This window comes from Nuphar pumila, chromosome 10 (genome assembly GCF_984573655.1).
Source record: "Nuphar pumila chromosome 10, dmNupPumi1.hap1.1, whole genome shotgun sequence".
Classification (NCBI taxonomy): Eukaryota; Viridiplantae; Streptophyta; class Magnoliopsida; order Nymphaeales; family Nymphaeaceae; genus Nuphar; species Nuphar pumila.
In genome coordinates, this window is record NC_143258.1 from 72419138 (window position 1) to 72443129 (window position 23992).

Here is a 23992-nt window from a genome sequence, read left to right on the forward strand (position 1 = left end):
TCCTGACCAGTTATAGAAACTGAATTTGAAAATCCCGACCAGTTATAAAAACTGGATTTGAAAATTCGACCAGTTATAAAACTGGATTTGAAAATCCCGAACAGTTATAGAAACTGAATTTGAAAATCCTGATCAATTATAACACTGGATTTGAAAATCCCGACCAATTATCAAAAACTAGATTTGAAAATCCCGACCAGTTATAGAAATTGGATTTGAAAATCCCGATCAGTTATAAAACTGGATTTGAAAATCCCGACTAGTTATAGAAACTGAATTTGAAAATCCCGACCAGTTATAGAAACTGGATTTTAAAATCCCGACCAGTTATAGAAACTGGATTTTAAAATCCCGACCAGTTATAGAAACTGGATTTGAAAATCCTGACCAGTTATAGAAACTGGATTTGAAAATCCCGACCAGTTATAAAAACTAGATTTGAAAATCCAGACCAGTTATAGAAACTAGATATGATAATCCCGACAAGTTATAGAAACTAGATTTGAAAATCCCGACCAGTTATAGAAACTAGATTTGAAAATCCTGACCAGTTATAAAACTGGATTTGAAAATCCCGACCAGTTATAGAAACTGGATTTGAAAATCCCGACCAGTTATAAAAACTGGATTTGAAAATCCTGACCAGTTATAGAAACTGGATTTGAAAATCCCGACCACTTATAAAAACTAGATTTGAAAATCCCGACCAGTTATAGAAACTGGATATGATAATCCCGACCAGTTATAGAAACTAGATTTGAAAATCCCGACCAGTTATAGAAACTAGATTTGAAAATCCTGACCAGTTATAAAACTGGATTTGAAAATCCCGACCAGTTATAGAAACTGGATTTGAAAATCCCGACCAGTTATAAAAACTGGATTTGAAAATCCCGACCAGTTATAGAAACGTGATTTCAAAATCCCGACCAGTTATAGAAACTGGATTTGAAAATCCCGACCAGTTATAACATTGAATTTGAAAATCCCGACCAGTTATAAAAACTGGATTTGAAAATCCCGACCAGTTATAGAAACTGGATTTGAAAATCCTGACCAGTTATAGAAACTGAATTTGAAAATCCCGACTAGTTATAAAAACTGGATTTAAAAATCCCGACCAGTTATAAAACTGGATTTGAAAATCTCGACGAGTTATAGAAACTGAATTTGAAAATCCTGATCAGTTATAACACTGGATTTGAAAATCTCGACCAATTATAAAACTAGATTTGAAAATCCCGACCAGTTATAGAAAATGGATTTGAAAATCCTGACCAGTTATAAAACTTGATTTAAAAATCCTGACAAGTTATAGAAACTGGATTTGAAAATCCCGACCAGTTATAAAACTGGATTTGAAAATTCCGACTAGTTATAGAAACTGGATTTGAAAATCCCGACCAATTATGACACTAGATTTCAAAATCCCGACCAGTTATAGAAACTGGATTTGAAAATCCCGACCAGTTATAAAAACTGGATTTGAAAATCCCGACCAGTTATAGAAACTGGATTTGAAAATCCCGACCAGTTATAGATACTAGATTTGAAAATCCCGACCAGTTATAAAACTGGATTTGAAAATCCCGACCAGTTATAGAAACTGGATTTGAAAATCCCGACCAGTTATAAAAACTGGATTTGAAAATCCCGACCAGTTATAGAAACTGGATTTCAAAATCCCGATCAGTTATAGAAACTGAATTTGAAAATCCCGACCAGTTATAACACTGAATTTGAAAATCCCGACCAGTTATAAAAACTGGATTTGAAAATCCAGACCAGTTATAGAAACTGGATTTGAAAATCCTGACCAGTTATAGAAACTGAATTTGAAAATCCCGACCAGTTATAAAAACTGGATTTGAAAATTCGACCAGTTATAAAACTGGATTTGAAAATCCCGAACAGTTATAGAAACTGAATTTGAAAATCCTGATCAATTATAACACTGGATTTGAAAATCCCGACCAATTATCAAAAACTAGATTTGAAAATCCCGACCAGTTATAGAAATTGGATTTGAAAATCCCGATCAGTTATAAAACTGGATTTGAAAATCCCGACTAGTTATAAAACTGGATTTAAAAATCCCGACCAGTTATAGAAACTGGATTTGAAAATCCCGACCAATTATAAAACTGGATTTCAAAATCCCGACCAGTTATAAATCTGGATTTGAAAATCCCAACCAGTTATAAAACTAGATTTAAAAATCCCGACCAGTTATAGAAATTGGATTTGAAAATCCTTACCAGTTATAAAACTAGATTTGAAAATCCCGACCAGTTATAGAAACTGGATTTGAAAATCTTGACTAGTTATAAAACTGGATTTGAAAATCCCGACTAGTTATAGAAACTGGATTTGAAAATCCTGACAAGTTATAGAAACTTGATTTAAAAATCCCGAACAGTTATAAAAACTAGATTTGAAAATCCCGACCAGTTATAGAAACTGGATTTGAAAATCCCGACCAGTTATAGAAACTGGATTTGAAAATCCCGACCAGTTATAGAAATTAGATTTGAAAATCCCGACCAGTTATAAAACTGGATTTGAAAATCCCAACTAGTTATAGAAACTGGATTTGAAAATCCCGACCAGTTATAAAAACTGGATTTGAAAATCCCGTCCAGTTATAGAAACTGGATTTCAAAATCCCGACCAGTTATAGAAACTAAATTTGAAAATCCCGTCCAGTTATAACACTGAATTTGAAAATCCCGACCAGTTATAAAAACTGGATTTGAAAATCCCGACCAGTTATAGAAACTGGATTTGAAAATCCCGACCAATTATAGAAACTGGATTTAAAAATTCCGACTAGTTATGATACTAGATTTGAAAATTCCGACCAGTTATAGATACTGGATTTGAAAATCCCGACCAGTTATAAAAACTGGAGTTGAAAATCCCGACTAGTTATAAAACTGGATTTGAAAATCCAGACGAGTTATAAAACTTGATTTAAAAATCCTGACAAGTTATAGAAACTGGATTTGAAAATCCCGACCAGTTATAAAACTGGATTTGAAAATTCCGACTAGTTATAGAAACTGGATTTGAAAATCCCGACCAATTATGACACTAGATTTCAAAATCCCGACCAGTTATAGAAACTGGATTTGAAAATCCCGACCAGTTATAAAAACTGGATTTGAAAATCCCGACCAGTTATAGAAACTGGATTTTAAAATCCCGACCAGTTATAGAAACTGGATTTTAAAATCCCGACCAGTTATAGAAATTGGATTTGAATATCCTGACCAGTTATAGAAACTGGATTTAAAAATCCCGACCAGTTATAAAAACTAGATTTGAAAATCCCGACCAGTTATAGAAACTGCATTTGAAAATCCCGACCAGTTATAGAAACTGGATTTGAAAATCCCGACCAGTTATAGAAACTAGATTTGAAAATCCCGACCAGTTATAAAACTGGATTTGAAAATCCCGACCAGTTATAGAAACTGGATTTGAAAATCCCGACCAGTTATAAAAACTGGATTTGAAAATCCCGACCAGTTATAAAAACTAGATTTGAAAATCCTGACCAGTTATAGAAACTGGATTTGAAAATCCCGACCAGTTATAGAAACTGGATTTGAAAATCCCGACCAATTATAGAAACTAGATTTGAAAATCCCGACCAGTTATAAAACTGGATTTGAAAATCCCGACCAGTTATAGAAACTGGATTTGAAAATCCCGACCAGTTATAAAAACTGGATTTGAAAATCCCGATCAGTTATAAAAACTGGATTTCAAAATCCCGACCAGTTAAAGAAACTGAATTTGAAAATCCCGACCAGTTATAACACTGAATTTGAAAATCCCGACCAGTTATAAAAACTGGATTTGAAAATCCCGACCAGTTATAGAAACTGGATTTGAAAATCCTGACCAGTTATAGAAACTGAATTTGAAAATCCCCACCAGTTATAAAAACTGGATTTGAAAATTCGACCTGTTATAAAACTGGATTTGAAAATCCTGACCAGTTATAGAAACTGAATTTGAAAATCCTGATCAGTTATAAAACTAGATTTGAAATTCCCGACCAGTTATAGAAACTGGATTTGAAAATCCCGACCAGTTATAAAACTGGATTTGAAAATTCCGACTAGTTATAGAAACTGGATTTGAAAATCCCGACCAATTAAGACACTAGATTTCAAAATCCCGACCAGTTATAGAAACTGGATTTGAAAATCCCGACCAGTTATAAAAACTGGATTTGAAAATCCCGACCAGTTCTAGAAACTGGATTTTAAAATCCCGGCCAGTTATAGAAACTGGATTTTAAAATCCCGACCAGTTATAGAAATTGGATTTGAAAATCCTGACCAGTTATAGAAACTGGATTTAAAAATCCCGACCAGTTATAAAAACTAGATTTGAAAATCCCGACCAGTTATACAAACTGGATTTGAAAAATCCCGATAAGTTATAGAAACTGGATTTGAAAATATCGACCAGTTATAGAAACTAGATTTGAAAATCCCGACCAGTTATAAAACTGGATTTGAAAAACCCGACCAGTTATAGAAACTGGATTTGAAAATCCCGACCAGTTATAAAAACTGGATTTGAAAATCCCGACCAGTTATAAAAACTAGATTTGAAAATCCCGACCAGTTATAGAAACTGGATTTGAAAATCCCGACCAGTTATAGAAACTGGATTTGAAAATCCCGACCAGTTATAGATACTAGATTTGAAAATCCCGACCAGTTATAAAACTAGATTTGAAAATCCCGACCAGTTATAGAAACTGGATTTGAAAATCCCGACCAGTTATAAAAACTGGATTTGAAAATCCCGACCAGTTATAGAAACTGGATTTCAAAATCCCGATCAGTTATAGAAACTGAATTTGAAAATCCCGACCAGTTATAACACTGAATTTGAAAATCCCGACCAGTTATAAAAACTGGATTTGAAAATCCCGACCAGTTATAGAAACTGGATTTGAAAATCCTGACCAGTTATAGAAACTGAATTTGAAAATCCCGACCAGTTATAAAAACTGGATTTGAAAATTCGACCAGTTATAAAACTGGATTTGAAAATCCCGAACAGTTATAGAAACTGAATTTGAAAATCCTGATCAGTTATAACACTGGATTTGAAAATCCCGACCAATTATCAAAAACTAGATTTGAAAATCCCGACCAGTTATAGAAATTGGATTTGAAAATCCCGATCAGTTATAAAACTGGATTTGAAAATCCCGACTAGTTATAAAACTGGATTTAAAAATCCCGACCAGTTATAGAAACTGGATTTGAAAATCCCGACCAATTATAAAACTGGATTTGAAAATCCCGACCAGTTATAAATCTGGATTTGAAAATCCCAACCAGTTATAAAACTAGATTTAAAAATCCCGACCAGTTATAGAAATTGGATTTGAAAATCCTTACCAGTTATAAAACTAGATTTGAAAATCCCGACCAGTTATAGAAACTGGATTTGAAAATCTTAACTAGTTATAAAACTGGATTTGAAAATCCCGACTAGTTATAGAAACTGGATTTGAAAATCCTGACAAGTTATAGAAACTTGATTTAAAAATCCCGAACAGTTATAAAAACTAGATTTGAAAATCCCGACCAGTTATAGAAACTGGATTTGAAAATCCCGACCAGTTATAGAAACTGGATTTGAAAATCCCGACCAGTTATAGAAATTAGATTTGAAAATCCCGACCAGTTATAAAACTGGATTTGAAAATCCCAACTAGTTATAGAAACTGGATTTGAAAATCCCGACCAGTTATAAAAACTGGATTTGAAAATCCCGTCCAGTTATAGAAACTGGATTTCAAAATCCCGACCAGTTATAGAAACTAAATTTGAAAATCCCGACCAGTTATAACACTGAATTTGAAAATCCCGACCAGTTATAAAAACTGGATTTGAAAATCCCGACCAGTTATAGAAACTGGATTTGAAAATCCCGACCAATTATAGAAACTGGATTTAAAAATTCCGACTAGTTATGATACAAGATTTGAAAATTCCGACCAGTTATAGATACTGGATTTGAAAATCCCGACCAGTTATAAAAACTGGAGTTGAAAATCCCGACTAGTTATAAAACTGGATTTGAAAATCCAGACGAGTTATAAAACTTGATTTAAAAATCCTGACAAGTTATAGAAACTGGATTTGAAAATCCCGACCAGTTATAAAACTGGATTTGAAAATTCCGACTAGTTATAGAAACTGGATTTGAAAATCCCGACCAATTATGACACTAGATTTCAAAATCCCGACCAGTTATAGAAACTGGATTTGAAAATCCCGACCAGTTATAAAAACTGGATTTGAAAATCCCGACCAGTTATAGAAACTGGATTTTAAAATCCCGACCAGTTATAGAAACTGGATTTTAAAATCCCGACCAGTTATAGAAATTGGATTTGAATATCCTGACCAGTTATAGAAACTGGATTTAAAAATCCCGACCAGTTATAAAAACTAGATTTGAAAATCCCGACCAGTTATAGAAACTGCATTTGAAAATCCCGACCAGTTATAGAAACTGGATTTGAAAATCCCGACCAGTTATAGAAACTAGATTTGAAAATCCCGACCAGTTATAAAACTGGATTTGAAAATCCCGACCAGTTATAGAAACTGGATTTGAAAATCCCGACCAGTTATAAAAACTGGATTTGAAAATCCCGACCAGTTATAAAAACTAGATTTGAAAATCCCGACCAGTTATAGAAACTGGATTTGAAAATCCCGACCAGTTATAGAAACTGGATTTGAAAATCCTAACCAATTATAGAAACTAGATTTGAAAATCCCGACCAGTTACAAAACTGGATTTGAAAATCCCGACCAGTTATAGAAACTGGATTTGAAAATCCCGACCAGTTATAAAAACTGGATTTGAAAATCCCGACCAGTTATAAAAACTGGATTTCAAAATCCCGACCAGTTATAGAAACTGAATTTGAAAATCCCGACCAGTTATAACACTGAATTTGAAAATCCCGACCAGTTATAAAAACTGGATTTGAAAATCCCGACCAGTTATAGAAACTGAATTTGAAAATCCCCACCAGTTATAAAAACTGGATTTGAAAATTCGACCTGTTATAAAACTGGATTTGAAAATCCTGACCAGTTATAGAAACTGAATTTGAAAATCCTGATCAGTTATAAAACTAGATTTGAAATTCCCGACCAGTTATAGAAACTGGATTTGAAAATCCCGACCAGTTATAAAACTGGATTTGAAAATTCCGACTAGTTATAGAAACTGGATTTGAAAATCCCGACCAATTAAGACACTAGATTTCAAAATCCCGACCAGTTATAGAAACTGGATTTGAAAATCCCGACCAGTTATAAAAACTGGATTTGAAAATCCCGACCAGTTCTAGAAACTGGATTTTAAAATCCCGGCCAGTTATAGAAACTGGATTTTAAAATCCCGACCAGTTATAGAAATTGGATTTGAAAATCCTGACCAGTTATAGAAACTGGATTTAAAAATCCCGACCAGTTATAAAAACTAGATTTGAAAATCCCGACCAGTTATAGAAACTGGATTTGAAAAATCCCGATCAGTTATAGAAACTGGATTTGAAAATCCCGACCAGTTATAGAAACTAGATTTGAAAATCCCGACCAGTTATAAAACTGGATTTGAAAATCCCGACCAGTTATAGAAACTGGATTTGAAAATCCCGACCAATTATAAAAACTGGATTTGAAAATCCCGACCAGTTATAAAAACTAGATTTGAAAATCCCGACCAGTTATAGAAACTGGATTTGAAAATCCCGACCAGTTATAGAAACTGGATTTGAAAATCCCGACCAGTTATAGATACTAGATTTGAAAATCCCGACCAGTTATAAAACTGGATTTGAAAATCCCGACCAGTTATAGAAACTGGATTTGAAAATCTCGACCAGTTATAAAAACTGGATTTGAAAATCCCGACCAGTTATAGAAACTGGATTTTAAAATCCCGACCAGTTATAGAAACTGAATTTGAAAATCCCGACCAGTTATAGAAATTGGATTTGAATATCCTGACCAGTTATAGAAACTGGATTTAAAAATCCCGACCAGTTATAAAAACTAGATTTGAAAATCCCGACCAGTTATAGAAACTGCATTTGAAAATCCCGACCAGTTATAGAAACTGGATTTGAAAATCCCGACCAGTTATAGAAACTAGATTTGAAAATCCCGACCAGTTATAAAACTGGATTTGAAAATCCCGACCAGTTATAAAACTGGATTTGAAAATCCCGACCAGTTATAGAAACTGGATTTGAAAATCCCGACCAGTTATAGAAACTGGATTTGAAAATCCCGACCAGTTATAACACTGAATTTGAAAATCCCGACCAGTTATAAAAACTGTATTTGAAAATCCCGACCAGTTATAAAAAGTGAATTTGAAAATCCCGAACAGTTATAAAAACTAGATTTGAAAATCCCGACCAGTTATAAAAACTAGATTTGAAAATCCCGACCAGTTATAGAAACTGGATTTGAAAATCCCGACCAGTTATAGAAACTGGATTTGAAAATCCTAACCAATTATAGAAACTAGATTTGAAAATCCCGACCAGTTACAAAACTGGATTTGAAAATCCCGACCAGTTATAGAAACTGGATTTGAAAATCCCGACCAGTTATAAAAACTGGATTTGAAAATCCCGACCAGTTATAAAAACTGGATTTCAAAATCCCGACCAGTTATAGAAACTGAATTTGAAAATCCCGACCAGTTATAACACTGAATTTGAAAATCCCGACCAGTTATAAAAACTGGATTTGAAAATCCCGACCAGTTATAGAAAATGAATTTGAAAAGCCCCACCAGTTATAAAAACTGGATTTGAAAATTCGACCTGTTATAAAACTGGATTTGAAAATCCTGACCAGTTATAGAAACTGAATTTGAAAATCCTGATCAGTTATAAAACTAGATTTGAAAATCCCGACCAGTTATAGAAACTGGATTTGAAAATCCCGACCAGTTATAAAACTGGATTTGAAAATTCCGACTAGTTATAGAAACTGGATTTGAAAATCCCGACCAATTAAGACACTAGATTTCAAAATCCCGACCAGTTATAGAAACTGGATTTGAAAATCCCGACCAGTTATAAAAACTGGATTTGAAAATCCCGACCAGTTCTAGAAACTGGATTTTAAAATCCCGGCCAGTTATAGAAACTGGATTTTAAAATCCCGACCAGTTATAGAAATTGGATTTGAAAATCCTGACCAGTTATAGAAACTGGATTTAAAAATCCCGACCAGTTATAAAAACTAGATTTGAAAATCCCGACCAGTTATAGAAACTGGATTTGAAAAATCCCGATCAGTTATAGAAACTGGATTTGAAAATCCCGACCAGTTATAGAAACTAGATTTGAAAATCCCGACCAGTTATAAAACTGGATTTGAAAATCCCGACCAGTTATAGAAACTGGATTTGAAAATCCCGACCAATTATAAAAACTGGATTTGAAAATCCCGACCAGTTATAAAAACTAGATTTGAAAATCCCGACCAGTTATAGAAACTGGATTTGAAAATCCCGACCAGTTATAGAAACTGGATTTGAAAATCCCGACCAGTTATAGATACTAGATTTGAAAATCCCGACCAGTTATAAAACTGGATTTGAAAATCCCGACCAGTTATAGAAACTGGATTTGAAAATCTCGACCAGTTATAAAAACTGGATTTGAAAATCCCGACCAGTTATAGAAACTGGATTTTAAAATCCCGACCAGTTATAGAAACTGAATTTGAAAATCCCGACCAGTTATAGAAATTGGATTTGAATATCCTGACCAGTTATAGAAACTGGATTTAAAAATCCCGACCAGTTATAAAAACTAGATTTGAAAATCCCGACCAGTTATAGAAACTGCATTTGAAAATCCCGACCAGTTATAGAAACTGGATTTGAAAATCCCGACCAGTTATAGAAACTAGATTTGAAAATCCCGACCAGTTATAAAACTTGATTTAAAAATCCCGAACAGTTATAAAAACTAGATTTGAAAATCCCGACCAGTTATAGAAACTGGATTTGAAAATCCCGACCAGTTATAGAAACTGGATTTGAAAATCCCGACCAGTTATAGAAATTAGATTTGAAAATCCCGACCAGTTATAAAACTGGATTTGAAAATCCCAACTAGTTATAGAAACTGGATTTGAAAATCCCGACCAGTTATAAAAACTGGATTTGAAAATCCCGTCCAGTTATAGAAACTGGATTTCAAAATCCCGACCAGTTATAGAAACTAAATTTGAAAATCCCGACCAGTTATAACACTGAATTTGAAAATCCCGACCAGTTATAAAAACTGGATTTGAAAATCCCGACCAGTTATAGAAACTGGATTTGAAAATCCCGACCAATTATAGAAACTGGATTTAAAAATTCCGACTAGTTATGATACAAGATTTGAAAATTCCGACCAGTTATAGATACTGGATTTGAAAATCCCGACCAGTTATAAAAACTGGAGTTGAAAATCCCGACTAGTTATAAAACTGGATTTGAAAATCCAGACGAGTTATAAAACTTGATTTAAAAATCCTGACAAGTTATAGAAACTGGATTTGAAAATCCCGACCAGTTATAAAACTGGATTTGAAAATTCCGACTAGTTATAGAAACTGGATTTGAAAATCCCGACCAATTATGACACTAGATTTCAAAATCCCGACCAGTTATAGAAACTGGATTTGAAAATCCCGACCAGTTATAAAAACTGGATTTGAAAATCCCGACCAGTTATAGAAACTGGATTTTAAAATCCCGACCAGTTATAGAAACTGGATTTTAAAATCCCGACCAGTTATAGAAATTGGATTTGAATATCCTGACCAGTTATAGAAACTGGATTTAAAAATCCCGACCAGTTATAAAAACTAGATTTGAAAATCCCGACCAGTTATAGAAACTGCATTTGAAAATCCCGACCAGTTATAGAAACTGGATTTGAAAATCCCGACCAGTTATAGAAACTAGATTTGAAAATCCCGACCAGTTATAAAACTGGATTTGAAAATCCCGACCAGTTATAGAAACTGGATTTGAAAATCCCGACCAGTTATAAAAACTGGATTTGAAAATCCCGACCAGTTATAAAAACTAGATTTGAAAATCCCGACCAGTTATAGAAACTGGATTTGAAAATCCCGACCAGTTATAGAAACTGGATTTGAAAATCCTAACCAATTATAGAAACTAGATTTGAAAATCCCGACCAGTTACAAAACTGGATTTGAAAATCCCGACCAGTTATAGAAACTGGATTTGAAAATCCCGACCAGTTATAAAAACTGGATTTGAAAATCCCGACCAGTTATAAAAACTGGATTTCAAAATCCCGACCAGTTATAGAAACTGAATTTGAAAATCCCGACCAGTTATAACACTGAATTTGAAAATCCCGACCAGTTATAAAAACTGGATTTGAAAATCCCGACCAGTTATAGAAACTGAATTTGAAAATCCCCACCAGTTATAAAAACTGGATTTGAAAATTCGACCTGTTATAAAACTGGATTTGAAAATCCTGACCAGTTATAGAAACTGAATTTGAAAATCCTGATCAGTTATAAAACTAGATTTGAAATTCCCGACCAGTTATAGAAACTGGATTTGAAAATCCCGACCAGTTATAAAACTGGATTTGAAAATTCCGACTAGTTATAGAAACTGGATTTGAAAATCCCGACCAATTAAGACACTAGATTTCAAAATCCCGACCAGTTATAGAAACTGGATTTGAAAATCCCGACCAGTTATAAAAACTGGATTTGAAAATCCCGACCAGTTCTAGAAACTGGATTTTAAAATCCCGGCCAGTTATAGAAACTGGATTTTAAAATCCCGACCAGTTATAGAAATTGGATTTGAAAATCCTGACCAGTTATAGAAACTGGATTTAAAAATCCCGACCAGTTATAAAAACTAGATTTGAAAATCCCGACCAGTTATAGAAACTGGATTTGAAAAATCCCGATCAGTTATAGAAACTGGATTTGAAAATCCCGACCAGTTATAGAAACTAGATTTGAAAATCCCGACCAGTTATAAAACTGGATTTGAAAATCCCGACCAGTTATAGAAACTGGATTTGAAAATCCCGACCAATTATAAAAACTGGATTTGAAAATCCCGACCAGTTATAAAAACTAGATTTGAAAATCCCGACCAGTTATAGAAACTGGATTTGAAAATCCCGACCAGTTATAGAAACTGGATTTGAAAATCCCGACCAGTTATAGATACTAGATTTGAAAATCCCGACCAGTTATAAAACTGGATTTGAAAATCCCGACCAGTTATAGAAACTGGATTTGAAAATCTCGACCAGTTATAAAAACTGGATTTGAAAATCCCGACCAGTTATAGAAACTGGATTTTAAAATCCCGACCAGTTATAGAAACTGAATTTGAAAATCCCGACCAGTTATAGAAATTGGATTTGAATATCCTGACCAGTTATAGAAACTGGATTTAAAAATCCCGACCAGTTATAAAAACTAGATTTGAAAATCCCGACCAGTTATAGAAACTGCATTTGAAAATCCCGACCAGTTATAGAAACTGGATTTGAAAATCCCGACCAGTTATAGAAACTAGATTTGAAAATCCCGACCAGTTATAAAACTGGATTTGAAAATCCCGACCAGTTATAAAACTGGATTTGAAAATCCCGACCAGTTATAGAAACTGGATTTGAAAATCCCGACCAGTTATAAAAACTGGATTTGAAAATCCCGACCAGTTATAAAAACTAGATTTGAAAATCCTGACCAGTTATAGAAACTGGATTTGAAAATCCCGACCAGTTATAGAAACTGGATTTGAAAATCCCGACCAATTATAGAAACTAGATTTGAAAATCCCGACCAGTTATAAAACTGGATTTGAAAATCCCGACCAGTTATAGAAACTGGATTTGAAAATCCCGACCAGTTATAAAAACTGGATTTGAAAATCCCGATCAGTTATAAAAACTGGATTTCAAAATCCCGACCAGTTAAAGAAACTGAATTTGAAAATCCCGACCAGTTATAACACTGAATTTGAAAATCCCGACCAGTTATAAAAACTGGATTTGAAAATCCCGACCAGTTATAGAAACTGGATTTGAAAATCCTGACCAGTTATAGAAACTGAATTTGAAAATCCCCACCAGTTATAAAAACTGGATTTGAAAATTCGACCTGTTATAAAACTGGATTTGAAAATCCTGACCAGTTATAGAAACTGAATTTGAAAATCCTGATCAGTTATAAAACTAGATTTGAAATTCCCGACCAGTTATAGAAACTGGATTTGAAAATCCCGACCAGTTATAAAACTGGATTTGAAAATTCCGACTAGTTATAGAAACTGGATTTGAAAATCCCGACCAATTAAGACACTAGATTTCAAAATCCCGACCAGTTATAGAAACTGGATTTGAAAATCCCGACCAGTTATAAAAACTGGATTTGAAAATCCCGACCAGTTCTAGAAACTGGATTTTAAAATCCCGGCCAGTTATAGAAACTGGATTTTAAAATCCCGACCAGTTATAGAAATTGGATTTGAAAATCCTGACCAGTTATAGAAACTGGATTTAAAAATCCCGACCAGTTATAAAAACTAGATTTGAAAATCCCGACCAGTTATACAAACTGGATTTGAAAAATCCCGATAAGTTATAGAAACTGGATTTGAAAATATCGACCAGTTATAGAAACTAGATTTGAAAATCCCGACCAGTTATAAAACTGGATTTGAAAAACCCGACCAGTTATAGAAACTGGATTTGAAAATCCCGACCAGTTATAAAAACTGGATTTGAAAATCCCGACCAGTTATAAAAACTAGATTTGAAAATCCCGACCAGTTATAGAAACTGGATTTGAAAATCCCGACCAGTTATAGAAACTGGATTTGAAAATCCCGACCAGTTATAGATACTAGATTTGAAAATCCCGACCAGTTATAAAACTAGATTTGAAAATCCCGACCAGTTATAGAAACTGGATTTGAAAATCCCGACCAGTTATAAAAACTGGATTTGAAAATCCCGACCAGTTATAGAAACTGGATTTCAAAATCCCGATCAGTTATAGAAACTGAATTTGAAAATCCCGACCAGTTATAACACTGAATTTGAAAATCCCGACCAGTTATAAAAACTGGATTTGAAAATCCCGACCAGTTATAGAAACTGGATTTGAAAATCCTGACCAGTTATAGAAACTGAATTTGAAAATCCCGACCAGTTATAAAAACTGGATTTGAAAATTCGACCAGTTATAAAACTGGATTTGAAAATCCCGAACAGTTATAGAAACTGAATTTGAAAATCCTGATCAGTTATAACACTGGATTTGAAAATCCCGACCAATTATCAAAAACTAGATTTGAAAATCCCGACCAGTTATAGAAATTGGATTTGAAAATCCCGATCAGTTATAAAACTGGATTTGAAAATCCCGACTAGTTATAAAACTGGATTTAAAAATCCCGACCAGTTATAGAAACTGGATTTGAAAATCCCGACCAATTATAAAACTGGATTTGAAAATCCCGACCAGTTATAAATCTGGATTTGAAAATCCCAACCAGTTATAAAACTAGATTTAAAAATCCCGACCAGTTATAGAAATTGGATTTGAAAATCCTTACCAGTTATAAAACTAGATTTGAAAATCCCGACCAGTTATAGAAACTGGATTTGAAAATCTTAACTAGTTATAAAACTGGATTTGAAAATCCCGACTAGTTATAGAAACTGGATTTGAAAATCCTGACAAGTTATAGAAACTTGATTTAAAAATCCCGAACAGTTATAAAAACTAGATTTGAAAATCCCGACCAGTTATAGAAACTGGATTTGAAAATCCCGACCAGTTATAGAAACTGGATTTGAAAATCCCGACCAGTTATAGAAATTAGATTTGAAAATCCCGACCAGTTATAAAACTGGATTTGAAAATCCCAACTAGTTATAGAAACTGGATTTGAAAATCCCGACCAGTTATAAAAACTGGATTTGAAAATCCCGTCCAGTTATAGAAACTGGATTTCAAAATCCCGACCAGTTATAGAAACTAAATTTGAAAATCCCGACCAGTTATAACACTGAATTTGAAAATCCCGACCAGTTATAAAAACTGGATTTGAAAATCCCGACCAGTTATAGAAACTGGATTTGAAAATCCCGACCAATTATAGAAACTGGATTTAAAAATTCCGACTAGTTATGATACAAGATTTGAAAATTCCGACCAGTTATAGATACTGGATTGGAAAATCCCGACCAGTTATAAAAACTGGAGTTGAAAATCCCGACTAGTTATAAAACTGGATTTGAAAATCCAGACGAGTTATAAAACTTGATTTAAAAATCCTGACAAGTTATAGAAACTGGATTTGAAAATCCCGACCAGTTATAAAACTGGATTTGAAAATTCCGACTAGTTATAGAAACTGGATTTGAAAATCCCGACCAATTATGACACTAGATTTCAAAATCCCGACCAGTTATAGAAACTGGATTTGAAAATCCCGACCAGTTATAAAAACTGGATTTGAAAATCCCGACCAGTTATAGAAACTGGATTTTAAAATCCCGACCAGTTATAGAAACTGGATTTTAAAATCCCGACCAGTTATAGAAATTGGATTTGAATATCCTGACCAGTTATAGAAACTGGATTTAAAAATCCCGACCAGTTATAAAAACTAGATTTGAAAATCCCGACCAGTTATAGAAACTGCATTTGAAAATCCCGACCAGTTATAGAAACTGGATTTGAAAATCCCGACCAGTTATAGAAACTAGATTTGAAAATCCCGACCAGTTATAAAACTGGATTTGAAAATCCCGACCAGTTATAGAAACTGGATTTGAAAATCCCGACCAGTTATAAAAACTGGATTTGAAAATCCCGACCAGTTATAAAAACTAGATTTGAAAATCCCGACCAGTTATAGAAACTGGATTTGAAAATCCCGACCAGTTATAGAAACTGGATTTGAAAATCCTAACCAATTATAGAAACTAGATTTGAAAATCCCGACCAGTTACAAAACTGGATTTGAAAATCCCGACCAGTTATAGAAACTGGATTTGAAAATCCCGACCAGTTATAAAAACTGGATTTGAAAATCCCGACCAGTTATAAAAACTGGATTTCAAAATCCCGACCAGTTATAGAAACTGAATTTGAAAATCCCGACCAGTTATAACACTGAATTTGAAAATCCCGACCAGTTATAAAAACTGGATTTGAAAATCCCGACCAGTTATAGAAACTGGATTTGAAAATCCTGACCAGTTATAGAAACTGAATTTGAAAATCCCCACCAGTTATAAAAACTGGATTTGAAAATTCGACCTGTTATAAAACTGGATTTGAAAATCCTGACCAGTTATAGAAACTGAATTTGAAAATCCTGATCAGTTATAAAACTAGATTTGAAATTCCCGACCAGTTATAGAAACTGGATTTGAAAATCCCGACCAGTTATAAAACTGGATTTGAAAATTCCGACTAGTTATAGAAACTGGATTTGAAAATCCCGACCAATTAAGACACTAGATTTCAAAATCCCGACCAGTTATAGAAACTGGATTTGAAAATCCCGACCAGTTATAAAAACTGGATTTGAAAATCCCGACCAGTTCTAGAAACTGGATTTTAAAATCCCGGCCAGTTATAGAAACTGGATTTTAAAATCCCGACCAGTTATAGAAATTGGATTTGAAAATCCTGACCAGTTATAGAAACTGGATTTAAAAATCCCGACCAGTTATAAAAACTAGATTTGAAAATCCCGACCAGTTATAGAAACTGGATTTGAAAAATCCCAATCAGTTATAGAAACTGGATTTGAAAATCCCGACCAGTTATAGAAACTAGATTTGAAAATCCCGACCAGTTATAAAACTGGATTTGAAAATCCCGACCAGTTATAGAAACTGGATTTGAAAATCCCGACCAATTATAAAAACTGGATTTGAAAATCCCGACCAGTTATAAAAACTAGATTTGAAAATCCCGACCAGTTATAGAAACTGGATTTGAAAATCCCGACCAGTTATAGAAACTGGATTTGAAAATCCCGACCAGTTATAGATACTAGATTTGAAAATCCCGACCAGTTATAAAACTGGATTTGAAAATCCCGACCAGTTATAGAAACTGGATTTGAAAATCCCGACCAGTTATAAAAACTGGATTTGAAAATCCCGACCAGTTATAGAAACTGGATTTCAAAATCCCGATCAGTTATAGAAACTGAATTTGAAAATCCCGACCAGTTATAACACTGAATTTGAAAATCCCGACCAGTTATAAAAACTGGATTTGAAAATCCCGACCAGTTATAGAAACTGGATTTGAAAATCCTGACCAGTTATAGAAACTGAATTTGAAAATCCCGACCAGTTATAAAAACTGGATTTGAAAATTCGACCAGTTATAAAACTGGATTTGAAAATCCCGAACAGTTATAGAAACTGAATTTGAAAATCCTGATCAGTTATAACACTGGATTTGAAAATCCCGACCAATTATCAAAAACTAGATTTGAAAATCCCGACCAGTTATAGAAATTGGATTTGAAAATCCCGATCAGTTATAAAACTGGATTTGAAAATCCCGACTAGTTATAAAACTGGATTTAAAAATCCCGACCAGTTATAGAAACTGGATTTGAAAATCCCGACCAATTATAAAACTGGATTTGAAAATCCCGACCAGTTATAAATCTGGATTTGAAAATCCCAACCAGTTATAAAACTAGATTTAAAAATCCCGACCAGTTATAGAAATTGGATTTGAAAATCCTTACCAGTTATAAAACTAGATTTGAAAATCCCGACCAGTTATAGAAACTGGATTTGAAAATCTTGACTAGTTATAAAATTGGATTTGAAAATCCCGACTAGATATAGAAATTGGATTTGAAAATCCCGACCAGTTATGACACTAGATTTGGAAATCCCGACCAGTTATAGAAACTGGATTTGAAAATCCCGACTAGTTATAGAAACTGGATTTGAAAATCCCGACCAGTTATAGAAACTGGATTTGAAAATCCCGACCAGTTATAGAAACTGTATTTTAAAATCCCGACCAGTTGTAAAACTGAATTTTGAAAATCCCGACCAGTTACAAAAACAGGATTTGAAAATCCCGACTAGTTATAAAACTGGATTTGAAAATCCCGACCAGTTATAGAAACTGGATTTGAAAATCCTGATGAGTTATAACACTAGATTTGAAAATTTCGACCAATTATAAAACTCGATTTGAAAATCCCGACCAGTTATAGAAACTGGATTTGAAAATCTCGACTAGTTATAAAACTGGATTTGAAAATCCCAACCAGTTATAAAACTGGATTTAAAAATCCCGACCAGTTATAGAAACTTGATTTGAAAATCCCGACGAGTTATAAAACTGGATTTGAAAATCCCGACCAGTTATAGAAACTGGATTTGAAAATCCCGACCAGTTATGACACCAGATTTCAAAATCCCGACAAGTTATAGAAACTGGATTTGAAAATCCCGACCAGTTATAAAAACTGGATTTGAAAATTCCGACCAGTTATAGAAACTGGATTTTAAAATTCTGACCAGTTATAGAAACTAGATTTGAAAATCCCAACCAGTTATAAAACTGGATTTGAAAATCCCGACCAGTTATAGAAACTGGATTTGAAAACCCCGACCAGTTATAAAAACTGGATTTGAAAATCCCGACCAGTTATAGAAACATGATTTCAAAATCCCGACCAGTTATAGAAACTGGATTTGAAAATCCCGACCAGTTATAACACTGGATTTGAAAATTCCGACCAATTATAAATCTAGATTTGAAAATCGGGACCTGTTATAGAAACTGGATTTGAAAATCCCGACCAGTTATAAATCTGGATTTGAAAATCTCAACCAGTTATAAAACTAGATTTAAAAATCCCAACCAGTTATAGGAACTGCATTTGAAAATCCTGACCAGTTATAAAACTGGATTTGAAAATCCCGACCAGTTATAGAAATTGGATTTGAAAATCCCGACCAGTTATGACACTAGATTTGAAAATCACGACCAGTTATAGAAACTGGATTTGAAAATCACGACCAGTTATAAAACTGGATTTGAAAATCCCGTCCAGTTATAAAACTGGATTTAAAAATCTCGACCAGTTATAAAAACTGGATTTAAAAATTCTCACTAGTTATGACACTAGATTTGAAAATTCCGACCAGTTATAGATACTGGATTTGAAAATCCCGACCAGTTATAAAAACTGGAGTTGAAAATCCCGACTAGTTATAAAACTGGATTTGAAAATCCCGACCAGTTATAAAACTGGATTTAAAAATCCTGACCAGTTATAGAAACTGGATTTGGAAATCCCGACCAGTTATAGAAACTAGATTTGAAAATCCCGACCAGTTATAGAAACTGGATTTGAAAATCCCGACCAGTTATAGAAACTAGATTTGAAAATCCCGACCAGTTATAAAACTGGATTTGAAAATCCCGACCAGTTATAGAAACTGGATTTGAAAATCCTGACCAGTTTTAAAAACTGGATTTGAAAATCCCGTCCAGTTATAGAAACTGGATTTCAAAATCCCGACCAGTTATAGAAACTAAATTTGAAAATCCCGACCAATTATAACACTGAATTTGAAAATCCCGACCTGTTATAAAAACTGGATTTGAAAATCCCGACCAGTTATAGAAACTGGATTTGAAAATCCTCACCAGTTATAGAAACTGAATTTGAAAATCCCGACCAGTTATAAAAACTGGATTTGAAAATTCGACCAGTTATAAAACTGGATTTGAAAATCCCGACCAGTTATAGAAACTAAATTTGAAAATCCTGATCAGTTATAACACTGGATTTGAAAATCCCGACCAGTTATAAAACTAGATTTGAAAATCCCGACCAGTTATAAAACTGGATTTGAAAATCCCGACCAGTTATAGAAACTGAATTTGAAAATCCTGATCAGTTATAACACTGGATTTGAAAATCCCGACCAATTATAAAACTAGATTTGAAAATCCCGACCAGTTATAGAAAATGGATTTGAAAATCCCGATCAGTTATAAAACTGGATTTGAAAATCCCGACCAGTTATAAAACTGGATTTAAAAATCCCGACCAGTTATAGAAACTGGATTTGAAAATCCCGACCAGTTATAAAACTGGATTTGAAAATACCGACTAGTTATAGAAACGTGATTTCAAAATCCCGACCAGTTATAGAAACTGGATTTGAAAATCCCGACCAGTTATAACATTGAATTTGAAAATCCTGACCAGTTATAAAAACTGGATTTGAAAATCCCGACCAGTTATAGAAACTGGATTTGAATATCCTGACCAATTATAAAAACTGAATTTGAAAATCCCGACCAGATATAAAAACTGGATTTGAAAATCCCGACCAGTTATAAAACTAGATTTGAAAATCCCGACGAGTTATAGAAACTGAATTTGAAAATCCTGATCAGTTATAACACTGGATTTGAAAATCCTGACCAATTATAAAACTAGATTTGAAAATCCCGACCAGTTATAGAAAATGGATTTGAAAATCCCGACCATTTATGACACTAGATTTCAAAATCCCGACCAGTTATAGAAACTGGATTTGAAAATCCCGACCAGTTATAGAAACTGGATTTGAAAATCCCGACCAGTTATAGAAACTGGATTTTAAAATCCCGACCAGTTATAGAAACTGGATTTTAAAATCCCGACCAGTTATAGAAACTGGATTTGAAAATCCTGACCAGTTATAGAAACTGGATTTGAAAATCCCGACCAGTTATAAAAACTAGATTTGAAAATCCAGACCAGTTATAGAAACTAGATATGATAATCCCGACAAGTTATAGAAACTAGATTTGAAAATCCCGACCAGTTATAGAAACTAGATTTGAAAATCCTGACCAGTTATAAAACTGGATTTGAAAATCCCGACCAGTTATAGAAACTGGATTTGAAAATCCCGACCAGTTATAAAAACTGGATTTGAAAATCCTGACCAGTTATAGAAAGTGGATTTGAAAATCCCGACCACTTATAAAAACTAGATTTGAAAATCCCGACCAGTTATAGAAACTGGATATGATAATCCCGACCAGTTATAGAAACTAGATTTGAAAATCCCGACCAGTTATAGAAACTAGATTTGAAAATCCTGACCAGTTATAAAACTGGATTTGAAAATCCCGACCAGTTATAGAAACTGGATTTGAAAATCCCGACCAGTTATAAAAACTGGATTTGAAAATCCCGACCAGTTATAGAAACGTGATTTCAAAATCCCGACCAGTTATAGAAACTGGATTTGAAAATCCCGACCAGTTATAACATTGAATTTGAAAATCCCGACCAGTTATAAAAACTGGATTTGAAAATCCCGACCAGTTATAGAAACTGGATTTGAAAATCCTGACCAGTTATAGAAACTGAATTTGAAAATCCCGACCAGTTATAAAAACTGGATTTGAAAATCCCGACCAGTTATAAAACTGGATTTGAAAATCTCGACGAGTTATAGAAACTGAATTTGAAAATCCTGATCAGTTATAACACTGGATTTGAAAATCTCGACCAATTATAAAACTAGATTTGAAAATCCCGACCAGTTATAGAAAATGGATTTGAAAATCCTGACCAGTTATAAAACTGGATTTGAAAATCCCGACCAGTTATAAAACTGGATTTAAAAATCCCGACCAGTTATAGAAAATGGATTTGAAAATCCCGACCAGTTATAAAACTGGATTTGAAAATACCGACTAGTTATAGAAACGTGATTTCAAAATCCCGACCAGTTATAGAAACTGAATTTGAAAATCCTGATCAGTTATGACACTAGATTTCAAAATCCCGACCAGTTATAGAAACTGGATTTGAAAATCCCGACCAGTTATAGAAACTGGATTTGAAAATCCCGACCAGTTATAGAAACTGGATTTCAAAATCCCGACCAGTTATAGAAACTGGATTTGAAAATCCTGACCAGTTATAGAAACTGGATTTGAAAATCCCGACCAGTTATAAAAACTAGATTTGAAAATCCCGACCAGTTATAGAAACTGGATTTGAAAATCCCGACCAGTTATAGAAACTAGATTTGAAAATCCCGACCAGTTATAGAAACTAGATTTGAAAATCCCGACCAGTTATAAAACTGGATTTGAAAATCCCGACCAGTTATAAAAACTAGATTTGAAAATCCCGACCAGTTATAGAAACTGGATTTGAAAATCCCGACCAGTTATAGAAACTAGATTTGAAAATCCCGACCAGTTATAGAAACTAGATTTGAAAATCCCGACCAGTTATAAAACTGGATTTGAAAATCCCGACTAGTTATAGAAACTGGATTTGAAAAACCCGACCAGTTATAAAAACTGGATTTGAAAATCCCGACGAGTTTTAGAAACGTGATTTCAAAATTCCGACCAGTTATAGAAACTGGATTTGAAAATCCCGACCAGTTATAACATTGAATTTGAAAATCCCGACCAGTTATAAAAACTGGATTTGAAAATCCCGACCAGTTATAGAAACTGGATTTGAAAATCCTGACCAGTTATAGAAACTGAATTTGAAAATCCCGACCAGTTATAAAAACTGGATTTAAAATCCCGACCAGTTATAAAACTGGATTTGAAAATCCCGACGAGTTATAGAAACTGAATTTGAAAATCCTGATCATTTATAACACTGGATTTGAAAATTCCGACCAATTATAAAACTAGATTTGAAAATTCCGACCAGTTATAGAAAATGGATTTGAAAATCCCGACCAGTTATAAAACCTGGATTTGAAAATCCCGACCACTTATAGAAACTGGATTTGAAAATCCTGATCAGTTATAGAAACTGGATTTGAAAATCCTGACCAGTTATAGAAACTGAATTTGAAAATCCCGACCAGTTATAAAAACTGGATTTGAAAATCCCGACCAGTTATAAAACTGGATTTGAAAATCCCGACGAGTTATAGAAACTGAATTTGAAAATCCTGATCAGTTATAACACTGGATTTGAAAATCCCGACCAATTATAAAACTAGATTTGAAAATCCCGACCAGTTATAGAAAATGGATTTGAAAATCCTGACCAGTTATAAAACTGGATTTGAAAATCCCGACCAGTTATAAAACTGGATTTAAAAATCCCGACCAGTTATAGAAACTGGATTTGAAAATCCCGACCAGTTATAAAACTGGATTTGAAAATACCGACTAGTTATAAAACGTGATTTCAAAATCCCGACCAGTTATAGAAACTGAATTTGAAAATCCTGATCAGTTATAACACTGGATTTGAAAATCCCGACCAATTATAAAACTAGATTTGAAAATCCCGACCAGTTATAGAAAATGGATTTGAAAATCCCGACCAGTTTTGACACTAGATTTGAAAATACCGACTAGTTATAGAAACGTGATTTCAAAATCCCGACCAGTTATAGAAACTGAATTTGAAAATCCTGATCAGTTATAACACTGGATTTGAAAATCCCGACCAATTATAAAACTAGATTTGAAAATCCCGACCAGTTATAGAAAATGGATTTGAAAATCCCGACCAGTTATGACACTAGATTTCAAAATCCCGACCAGTTATAGAAACTGGATTTGAAAATCCCGACCAGTTATGACACTAGATTTCAAAATCCCGACCAGTTATAGAAACTGGATTTGAAAATCCCGACCAGTTATAGAAACTGGATTTGAAAATCCCGACCAGTTATAGAAACTGGATTTCAAAATCCCGACCAGTTATAGAAACTGGATTTGAAAATCCTGACCAGTTATAGAAACTGGATTTGAAAATCCCGACCAGTTATAAAAACTAGATTTGAAAATCCCGACCAGTTATAGAAACTGGATTTGAAAATCCCGAC